This window comes from Garra rufa, chromosome 8, assembly GCF_049309525.1.
Source record: "Garra rufa chromosome 8, GarRuf1.0, whole genome shotgun sequence".
NCBI lineage: Eukaryota > Metazoa > Chordata > Actinopteri > Cypriniformes > Cyprinidae > Garra > Garra rufa.
The window spans coordinates 45,857,246-45,867,041 of NC_133368.1; positions in this window are offsets into that span (position 1 = coordinate 45,857,246).

The following is a 9,796-nucleotide window of genomic DNA, read 5'->3' on the forward strand; positions in this document are numbered from 1 at the left end:
AATCGATAATTTGACCCATGCAATGTATTTTTGGCTACTTAAGACTGGTTTTGTGGTCCAGGGTCACATTTGACAGCCTCTTTTGCAGATTTCCCCTCAAGAAAGTGCAGACAATGTGAGACTGCTAATAAGGTGACTGCAGAAGTGCCCGCATTTAGCGATGTGCTCGCATTTAGCGATGTGCTCATATTCTGGAAGCTCCGAATGGTAAAAGAAGAGACTGACAAATGAGGGGAATTTAAGCTTGATCTCTGCAAATATGAAAGCAAGATGTGGAACTTCGCAGGTGTTGGCAGGACTCTTGTACGCTGCTGCAGTTTGGCTCCTTGCGCTCTTGACATCTGTTCTTGGAATTCCGAGTTGGACGGACGGCTACGGCGGTGTGAATAACTGTCGGAATGTTTACTCGCTTATGATGTCATCTTGTGTGATCTTAAGTCGTTTCCAAACGATCAACACAGGCACATCTACCTTGGTGCGGCAAGGACCAGGCCTTGACAACAAAGTGTCACCTCAGGGACGGGGGATGGAAGCACTTAAGTGCTATTACAGATGTTTCCATACTTTCTCACACTCTATCTTTCCCTCTTCGTACACTCTCATACTAACACACACACTGCTCACACAGCTGTTCTATCCAATCCGGTGTTGAAAGCTATACAGTATAAGGACAGTGATGTTATTTTTTGGACCTTGAAACCACCTAGCAACATCTTAGATAACATCACAACACTGGACAAAACCATCCCGGCTCTTGATTCAGCAACACAACATGCATGTGTTTATGTCTTTATTTTTGTTTTCTTTGGGCACAAAAATGCATTCTCATAGCTTCATAAAATTAAGGTTGAACCACTGATGTCAGACAGACTATTTTAATGATCCCTACTACCTTTCTGGGCCTTTAACATGTCAGTTTTGTTGCTGTCTAGGCAAAAATCTATTAATTTGTGTTTGGAACAGCTTGAGGGTGAGTAATTAATGACCTAACTAACCTAATCATGTGACAAATACGTGTCTTACGATCCGCCATGTTCATTTTGTGGCGTATTCAGTGTGAAATGTGGCGCTAAAAGAGTGTTCATTAGGGTGTCAGTAAACTTTGATTCTTTGATAGCATTACTGGAGCAAAAATATAAAGAACACCACTAATTTCTCTGAACTCAGTGTACAAGGACCTTTACAGTGCTTTGCGCTGCGAGACGAAGTGGATGAACTTGTCAGACATAATTCTGGATCTTGGCGTTCGCTTGTACAGTGACTCTGAACTGTCAAAACACAGACAAAAAATGCAGAAAATCGAACCAGATCCAAATTTTTTTTTTTTTTGAGAAATGTATTTTTATATTTCAGGTACTACACTTTTACCAATAAGCAAAAATCAATAGAATGTGCTGGTTTATTTGACCTCATCTAGTGTACTGATTTATAAAAGGCTATTTATGATATAAATCAGTGTCAAAGACCTATGCACTCTCTCTGTCTACATTATGGAAACTGGTAATTCACGAGTTCGCGCTTACATATAATAAACGGCGTAAAGTTAAGCGTGTTTGGCGTGCTGCCCAGGGAGAGGGGTCTGAGCTCGGCATTTGGCCCGGACTCAATAGCGCCCCCCCCCCCCCCCCCCTAGCTGAAGGTGAAGAGAAGGGGGGGGGGTGGAGGGATGCTGTAAATCAGAGATGAATGAAGGTAAGACTGCTTGGCTATTTAAAGGGACTGTAGTGCTTGGATAGGGAGTGTGATTGCTGATGGTGAATTGGCCGTGTTAATTATCTGTGCGAGCTCCTCCCGAAATTTGTTAATAAAACATCACAACAAACAAAATATAAAAACAGTGAAATTCCTGATAGTAATTGCAATGTTTCTCTATTAAAACAAAAGCAGTAGAGTAAGTGCATTTATTCAGCAACCACAATTGCAAACAATATAGTCGAGATCTCATGACAGACTTTACACTTTTATTTAGTTCTCTTACATGGAGATCGCTAAACAGACAGCTTACTTGTTTGCCGGTGTTTTGTACTAGATCATCGTCTGTGCTTCTGCAATGAAGAGAGAGTGTGTGCGCATGGTTGCCAGATTGCAAAACTTAAAGGGAACCCTGAGTATTATGACATGTATGGCTTAATGTAACTAAATATGTAGTAGGAAACCCATGAAAGATTTATGAAATTTTAAAAAATCCACCTAGTTTAATACATCGTCATTATTTTGATGATGTAAAATGGTTGCTCTCTGTGAGCTACTGGCACCAGTGTTGCCACATCTGAATGTTTTCTGCGGAATTGGGCTACCTTTTAATGTGGGACGCCTCTCGAAATGCGATTAGGCCAGTTTTAAGTAGCAATTGGATGGATTTTGTTGTAAAATCTGGCAACCCTGACTGATGCTACCTGTTGCTATTTTTTCCACAACACAGCTCGGAAAATAAAACACTGATACAATGACAACAACTACTGAAAGAGCTTGGGGAGATAAATATATAAGCATAGACATAAACCCAATGCCGTAGAATCAAATTTTCCACAAAAGGATTATAAATGCTCCTGATATCGAGTGAAATCCACGCCGAGGAACTCCTTCAGTGGCTGCGGCGTCATGACAAGCGTCACATGTTTACATCCTGCCTGGATGTCATCTAGTGGAAGTTTTATTCATCCAAATAGGTCTTCCCTTTCTTTTCTCCTCTTCTTATCGCTAGGAAAGCAGTGAAGACTTCCATTGCTTTTCTTGTTGCCCTTAGACTGAAAATCACAACTAAAAGCCCCACAAGGTGGCATCATATTAGTATTTTATTTTTCCAGTTGCTAATTCTGAGTTACGTTGAGGTAAAAATAGCAACAGGTAGCGCCAATAGCTCACAGAGTGCAACCATTTTTGCCTCATTGAAATAATGTGGATTTTTAAAATATTTTATATCTTTCATGGGCTTTCTATGACATATTTCAGTAAGAGACATCAGTTACGTTATATTAAACCATACAAGTTACGTTGAGGTTGAGTTACGTTGAGGTAAAAATAGCAACAGGTAGCGCCAATATCTCACAGAGTGCAACCATTTTGCCTCATTGAAATAATGTGGATTTTCTAAATATTTTATATCTTTCATGGGCTTTCTATGACATATTTCAGTAAGAGACATCAGTTACATTATATTAAGCCATACAAGTTTTAATACCCGTGGTTCCCTTTAAGGTTTCAACTTGTTATCTGGCAACCACACACATGAAAGCATGCATAGTAGATGCATGTACAGCAGTCTGCAATAAAAAAAATATCTTTTATCGTCAAAGGATAATTGCATGTTGAAAGTTACACAGTAGTCATTTATTGACCTTACTGTTGTCCTTGGAGGGAAAATAATGTTTTAGTCATGGGAAAAAAGCTTGCTGTCAATGAACATTTTTCAACATAGTTTTCATTACAAATTTAACATCACAGGCTATAATTTGTGAGTAATCTGTCTAGCACTGGCAACTACTCAAAACACCATAACACTCTACAAATTGACGAGTGGTTTCTAAAACCTGGCAAAACCCACATAAGGCTGTGTCTACTGAGTGCTGGACATTTACCTTGGACTTTTCTTTTCTAGTTGTCTGGATTAGTGCCGGATATCATGTAATTTTGAAGTTGTTTGTGTGTAGTGAACGCTCTGCCGGTAATGAAAGGTGTCAGGATGGGTGTTTTCTCAATAGAATCGTCAGAATGATTAACAACCCGGCGTTTAACATGTACAGTTTACCGTGTAAGGTTTAGGGTGGTTTTAAGAGACAACTCCCAACTAAGACGCTTATAGAACAATGACGAGTCTGGAAATATAGACATCAACAGCTTGTGGCAATTTGAAGCTAATAATGGCTCTTTAGGTTTTAAATCACAGTAGAAAAAAAAACTACAAGCCATGGGATGGTTCTCATTCTCATTTTAGATGCATTTTAGTTTAGTCATCATTTGCTCATCTTCATACATGTCAAGTCAAGTCAGCCTTTATTTATATAGTGCTTTATACTATACAGATTGCGTCAAAGCAGCTTAACAGTATTAAACTGAAAATAGTGTGCACAATAATGCAAGAGGACAATAGTAAACACTTAAGTGTGTCATACATGTCAAAACATGTATGCATGAAATATAAGAATAGCTTGTGTTTGAATGTGTGGAAGCATGCATTTGAGAATGGAGAATAAATGTTATTTTGGTCATGGTCATACTTGAGTAAACTATCCCTTCAAATACAGTATATGTTAGCTGTTGCATGCCATACTTAATAATGGCCAGACTATAGCGTCATTAAATTCTTGCTTCGTTTGCTCACTTGAGTAATAGGGTATCCTTTCAATGAGACGCTCTTGTGGTAACAAAACTAAAAACCTTCTAAAACCTAGCAAGCTCTTTGATGCCTACTTAGACAGCACACTAACTGAAATGCAACCTCTGCATGGGCATCCTAAATGTGTTGCATAAAAATATAGTACTATTCAAAAGGATTTATTTTTGTTTTTGAAAGAAAATAATTTTTATTCAGCAGTGATGCATTAAAAAGATCCAACATGAATAAATACATTTATAATGTTACAAAAGATTTCTATTACAAATGAATTCTTTTCAACTTTCTACACCACAAACATTCCTGAAAACAAAATTACAGTACTGTTTCCACCCAAAAAAAAATATGATGCAGCACAACTGTTTCTTGAGCAGCAAATCAGCATATCAGAATGATTTCTGAAGCTTCATGTGACACTGGAGACTGGAGTAATAGTGCTGAACATTCAGCTTTGATCACAGAAATAAATTACATTTTAAAATATATTCAAATAGAAAACTGTTTGTTTAACTTGCAATATTATTTAAAAAAATATTACCGCTTTTACTGCATTTTTGATCAAATAAATGCAGCTTTGGTGAGAATGAAAGATTTCTTTCAAAAACCTACCACATACATTTGAATGGAAGTTATTATTTTGCATGCAAATATTGGGAAAAATAGTCTTGATTTAAAGTTTTATTGAAGTTTTTAAGTTAAATTAAAGGAGAACTCCGGTGTGATATTGACCTAAAGTTTATTGAATCATGATACCGAGTGTGAACGTACCTTGCATATTTCATCTCGGTTTGTGTCCAGCTGTCCGAAATCTGGGGTCAGTTAGCCGATGCTCACAACAGCTTGTCAATGAAAGTCAATCGGGCATCGAAGGAGCCATGTAAATAAATCACTGTTTTACGCCATTTACGAGGCACAAAGTAGCTCCACACTTCATCAGTAGACTTCCTAGGGCCCTGACATTTAAAACGAGACATTGAGAACTCAGAAAAAGCACCGGTAGTTTATTTACAAGAAGATTTATACAGACGACATCCACCAGGAACAGAGCAGTCGCCGCCATCTTAAATGTAGTCACGATAAGTCGAGTGTCGAGCACGAAGGAAACTACAACCTGATACGTTGATAACCTGATAAATTCATTGGTGCTCCACACTCGATTTATCGTGACTACATTTAAGATGGCGGCGACTGCTCTGTTCCTGGTGGAAGATGTCTGTATAAATCTTCTTGTAAATAAACTACCGGTGCTTTTTCTGAGTTCTCAATGTCTCGTTTTAAATGTCAGGGCCCTTGGAAGTCTACCAATGAAGTGTGGAGCTACTTTGTGCCTCGTAAATGGCGTAAAACAGTGATTTATTTGCATGGATCCTTCGATGCCCGATTGACTTTCATTGACAACCTGTTGTGAGCATCGGCTAACTGACCCCAGATTTCGGACAGCTGGACACAAACCGAGATGAAATATGCAAGGTACGTTCACACTCGGTATCATGATTCAATACACTTTAGGTCAATATCACACCGGAGTTCTCCTTTAAGCCATATTGTCATTCTAGCATCATGAGAAGGATGCATGCAGTGCTGCTTTAGAATTTGGCCAAAATTAGGTACTGTCTGCTAGAAGGCTTATATTAGGAGCATGGTTTTTAAAGGCCCCTACTATGCCCCTTTTTACAAAATGTAAAAAAAGTCTCTGATGTCCTATGAAGTTTTATTTCATAATACGCGACAGATAAATTTTTATAGCTTGTAAAAATTGTCACTTTTAGGGTATGAGCCAGATTGTACCATTTTTGTGTTTTTCCCTTTGAATGCAAATGAGCTGGTGCTCCCGGGCCCATTTTCAAAAGTGGGCGGAGTTACAAGAGCCGTCAAAAACAAAACAGGACAATCTCATGCACTGAAAATGTCAGAAACTCTCAGTAGTGGTGTTCAGTCTTATATGTTCAGTCAGTCATCTCATTGTACTGTGCATATCAAATGCATGTTTATAAATTACACAGACGAGGAGCATGGCGCGATATACATAAGGGCATAGCTGGTCTCGTGGTGCCATGTCGTGCTGTCACAAACTTTTTTAGTCCCACTTATGATTATGAGCTTGACAAATTCAAGCGGTCGACTTTACATTGCTTTCATATGCAATTTTTAACTACCACATTTCTCATTTCAGCCAAGTAGCTCTTTCAGAAAAGGCAATTCCGAAAAAAAACGTGTGATACAGTTGAGGTCAAAAGTTTACATCCCCCTTTCAGAATCTGCAAAATGTTAATTATTTAACCAAAATAAGAGGGATCATACAAAATGCATGTTATTGTTTATTTGGTACTGACCTGAAAAGGATATTTCGGTAACAGTTTATTTTTAGGCGTTCTTGTTACACGTTACATGTACTTACTATTATAACAACAATTAATTATGCATACTTAGATGCAAGTAACCCTAAACCAAACCCTAATCCTAACCCTAACCATATAGTAAGTACATGAAGTTAATTTATATTACCCAGTACTTAAATGTTCAATTACACTGTAACAATGACACCATAAAAAGCCAATATTTCACATAAAAGACGTTTACATATTGACCAGAAGAGAAAATAATAGCTGAATTTATAAAAATGACCCTGTTCAAAAGTTTACACCCCCTTGATTCTTAATACTGTGTTGTTACCTGAATGATCCGCAGCTGTTTTTGTTTTGTTTTTTTGTTTAGTGATAGTTGTTCATGAGTCCAGAACAGTTAAACTGCCCGCTGTTTTTCAAAAAAATCTTGGAGGTCCCAGTGTTTTTGTGTGTTTTAACCCTTTCCAACAATGACTGTATGATTTTGAGATCCATCTTTTCACACTGAGGACAACTGAGGGACTCATATGCAACTATTACAGAAGGTTCAAACACTCACTGATGCACCAGAAGGAAAAACCATGCATTAAGAGCTGGGGGTGAAAACTATTGAACAGAATGGAGATGTGTACATTTTTCTTATTTTGCCTAAATATCTAATTTTTTTTATTTAGTTCTGCCCTTCAGAGGCTACAGAAGATAGTTGCATATTTCCCAGAAGACAAAATAAGTAAAATTTACCCTGATCTTAAATTTCAAAAAGTTTTCACCCCCCGACTCTTAATGCATCGTGTTTCCTTCTGGAGCATCAGTGAGTGTTTGAACCTTCTGTAATAGTTGCATATGAGTCCCTCAGTTGTCCTCAGTGTGAATAGATGGATTTCAAAATGATACAGTCATTGTTGGAAAGGGTTCAAATGCACAAAAATGAATTTGTGAGACCTAGAGGATTTTTCTGAAGAACAGCGGGCAGTTTAACTGTTCAGGACAAGCAAGGGACTTGTAACCACAGTGTCCTCAGCAGATCAGATGGAGGAAGTCTATGGAGACTCATTTGTTCGTTGGTGCATCCCAAAACACAACACTTGTAATTCCTCTTTTACCCTGACATTGTCTATCTCAAGCAGTTTTACACACTGCTGCCACACAACGGTTGAAACGCCTTATAAAATAAGACGGCTACGTAGACGGCTCACTTTGATTTGGAGCTGAGCCAGTGTCTGTAGATGCCATAGATCTTCAGTACATACCATACGTCTTGACTCCTCCACATTCCACACATACACATGCTTTCGCTCTCTCTCTCTCAACAGCTGTATTTAACACGCCGGCCTCCTCAACACTTCCACACGTACTCAATGCAGCGTTTCTCTCTGTGGAACATGAGAACTCCTGATTTCGCACTGCCTTTCCTGTCTGAGGAATACAAGGGCTTTATTTCTCTATGTTGTGTTTCTCGGAGCACTGAAAGAGCATGTGGCAGCACTCCAGAGAACACAGGAGAATGGAGGCTCTTTGTTTTGCTGTCAGGCCTGCAGGCAGTGACCGTAAACCACTTTGAATGCGGCAAAAAAGGAATATGCTCTAAATTGATTAGTTTGCGTTCCAGAAGATGATGCACATCGAGTTCCTCAAGTGTGACACATTTGTTGGCGCAACTGCGCGTTTGTGTTTGCTAGTATGCACATGTGCTTGCTTGACACTTGAGGACAGACGTTGGCATGAAGTAGAAACTGGACACTTGCGGTTTGCATGATATTTGGTGTTATTAGAAGTTCTTGAATGTGTCTGACAGCATTCCCTGCACTCATTTTTTAGCTGAATCATTGTGTTGTTTTAGCCGGTGCAGACCGATTCATAAACACATTAGTCTTATGAACCGACTCTTTTTAACGACCAGGCCAAGAAACTCACAACAGAACTCTGTCTAGGCTTTGAGATTGTCTCCTCACGTCATAAAAAACATGCTGAACCTGCTGTGGGAACTGAAAGAGCTCACAGTTTTCCTGAAGAAATGCCCCGTTGCAGACTTTTCCACTCTAAAGTCGGTTTCTTTACTCTGAGCGTAAATTAGTCTGCACTTCATACTACAAACTGCGTAAGTCAGAACTTATAAATGTCAGCAGTGTGGTTCTGCTATTAGTAGAATAAATAAATTAAACCTATGATAGGGGTGGAACAGTATTATTAATATCTCGATATTGTGGTTGCATGACGATATGGAACAGTAGGTCTTCCAGGCAAAAAGTGTAGTTTTTAAAATATATTTAAACTTCTTATTCTGTGTTTAGGACATTATGCTTTGGCACTTACTTTTTTTCTTAATTTTGAACTCTCAAAAATACATTAGATGAAATAATTAAATTCTAAAATGTACAAAAAGTCTTCATTTGTCTTTTTTTTATTATTGTATTTTTGATTTTGATATTGTTACGTCCTTAAAACACACACTATTAATTGTTTTATTATTACTATTGTGATGCAGAATGTAGAAGCTGTTTAATAATCATAATATATATATATGAATATAATTAATTGTATTACTTTTGATGTACATATATAAAAAATAAAAAATAGCAAACGAATAATGGTCTTACAATCTGTGACCCAGTTTGACAGTTTATTATTATATTATATTATTAAATAATATTAGTATTATTATTGTATATGTACCTATGTCAGATCTTGTTCCAAAATGTGTGCAATACTTTATATTAATGCAAATGTTGATACTATTAATGATTTATGTTTAGTCGCATTATTATTTGCATGACTATTAATCATTTAATATGTTTTTACTTTAAAATTGTACATATTTAATTTTTTTTATATTTATTTAATTTATTTTACTGTATTTTATGTGTACCTATGCCAAATCTTGTTTCATAATTTGTGTAATACAATATATTAATATAAATTCAAATACTGTTAATGATTATTTGCTTAGTTGCATTATTATTTGCATTACTCTTCATTATTTTAATATTTTTACAGTAAAATTATAAATATTTATTTTATTAATTTACTGTAATTTACGTGTACCTATGCCAAATCTTGTTTCATAATTTATGTAATACTATATATTAATTCTATATTATATCATATTTTATTATAGAAT